The sequence below is a fragment of the Epinephelus lanceolatus genome, chromosome 18 (genome assembly GCF_041903045.1).
Source record: "Epinephelus lanceolatus isolate andai-2023 chromosome 18, ASM4190304v1, whole genome shotgun sequence".
NCBI classification, from domain to species: domain Eukaryota; kingdom Metazoa; phylum Chordata; class Actinopteri; order Perciformes; family Serranidae; genus Epinephelus; species Epinephelus lanceolatus.
Window position 1 is genome coordinate 40,687,482 of NC_135751.1, and position 2,541 is coordinate 40,690,022.

Sequence of the window (2,541 nt, forward strand, 5' to 3'; positions counted from 1 at the left end):
CCCCTTGTGATCAGAGTGACTCTGTATCGTCCTCGATTTACCTCATAATAATGTGATTTTATGGAGGAAATCTAAAAATATTAGAAAAATGTCACTAATACACGAATTTCATGCGATAACATTTGTTTTAGAAAACTTTGCACATCATGGCAGTATTCGTTTTGGTAAAAGCAGAAATTCTTACTGCGCATTCACACCAAAAACGTCATGAGCGTCATAAGCGGCCGGCAGCCATTCATTTTCAGTGTACGCTTGCTACGAAGGGCGTCTGGAGCGTCGGCAGCAGCGAGCAGCGCGATGCCAGCGACCAGAGCATCACTGTGAAGTTGAGAGAAGCTCAACTTTATGCAAATGAGCAGCGCCGCCGCCGAAGCAGTAGCGAGCAGCAGCCAATTGCAAACCGTGAATATTCTCAAGGCGGGACAGTGAAAGAAAGAAAGAGATCTTCTGCAGCGCAGCTTGAAAGCCCCGCCCCTTGGCATCCTTCTGCAAGCCCTGCCAGAGCTGCCAGGCAGCGTGATGCCAGTGACCTGAGAGGCCGCTTGCGCTCATTAAGCTTTTGGTGTGAATGCACAGTTATACCACCTTTACTATGAATGAACATCGTTTGGCGTTTCGGTGGATATTACGAGATTTTCACGCTACGATAACCGTCTCAGAAAATATCCCGATATTACATTATTTTTATTATTATCAGTCAGAATGAGCCTTACAGGAATGAAAACAGAAGGGTTATTTTTGGTTGAACAAACATTTTATTACTATATTTGAAACTGGAAACAACATCATCCTCACTGTGACCTCGTCACATGTCCACATTTGCTCATGGACTTTCCACGTCCACATACGCTGTGCAAGGTACCCTGGGTGTGTTGGTTGTTGACGTTCTGGGACGCCGTGTCCACTTCAGCCTGTTACATGCATTGTCTGTTTTCAAAATACACTTCTGTTTTCACAGGAAATGTACAGTTTGATACAGTCTCTTTCAAAATAAAAGCACTACGTCAGTACAACACCGCAAATTGATGTTTTTTTCTTTCGACAACACACACATTGTTGGGTTTGGGAAAAAAGAACAGCTTTATAATCTTACAGGAAGTGAACACCGCTCCTGGATGAAAGTCAGTGTTTGTTGGACCCATCCACCACAGCTCCTGCCTACCTCACCGGACTTTCACCACCTTAACTTTCCTTCTTGTCCCGCCGTGTTTCCCCTTAACACTGCCAGCCGCCATTAAACTATTGTGACATCGGCTGCGTATCATGCCATCACGTTAAAGGATGGCTTTTTGCGTCAATGTCTGACGCTGTATGTCTCTGCCCAAGTCATCGAAATTTCGACGACCTCGGAGTGAGACCAGGTTGTCTCCCCATGTGCGTCAGTATCTGATGCTGACATCCCCATCAAAGCGGCAATATTTGATGAGCTGGGTTGTTGCATGCTGCCCCTAAAACTGATTTGCCTGGTGTGTATCATACTGCTGCAAACGTTGCCTCTGTGCGTCAGTGTTTGACGCTGACATCACAGACAAAGTGATGTTATTTGACGAGTTGGGCTGTTGCCTGTTTCCTCTTAAACTGACGCACCTGGTGCGGATCATACCACCACGAAGGGTGCCTCTGTGCATTGGTGTCCGACGCCGACATCACCGACAAAGCAGCAATATTTGACGAGTTGGATGGGTGGCCGCTGCCTCTAAAATTGATACGACTGGTGCATATCATATCACCATGAAAGGTGCATCTGTGTTTCGGTGTCAGATGCCAACATCACCGGCACCGCAGTATTTGACGAGTTGGAAGTGAGAACGGGCTGTAGAGAGGGCTACACACACACACAGCTGACCAAACGCATGATCCTCCCTCAGGCTCATCCTTTACAAAGATACTTTGAAATAAAACATCCACCATAAAAAGACCTCATGCCAGGAGAGATTTTTCTCCTGCAAACTTTTTGGAAGGAAGCCACCTGAAAAGCTCTTATTCTAAAAACTGCAGTGCACCCTGGGTATTTATCTGCGCCTAAAATACTCCAACTGAGTGCTGAAGACAACTGGTCTCCTCACAAGATATCACAACTCAAACTGCGCTCTAACAAGACAACTGTAAACGGCTTAAAGGTTACACAGACAGACGACGGTCCAATCACTGAGTCAGCGATGTAACTGTAGACACAACGTGTACAGTCGAGCTCTTCTTCTTCTTCTTCTGTGGTCTCAAATGCAGCAGTTCTCATTATGTGAATAATAAACCCAACTATGTTCCTCTTCCTCTGCAGTGAGAACCTACATCTGCCTTTTTGCAGATGGAGCTATAAGTGGCCATATTAGGGCAGAAATCCAGAGTCTGGCAGAGGGGGCAAGAAGGGCGCACACACACACACACACACACACACACACACACACACACACACACAGTGAGGAGAGTGAAGACAGTTTGAAACCCTTCCTTCCTTCACTGTGGTACCTGCCTTAACACACTCCTCCTCCTCCTCCTCCTCCTCCCTCCGCCTCGCCTGGTCAACTCTGTAAACGCATCCTC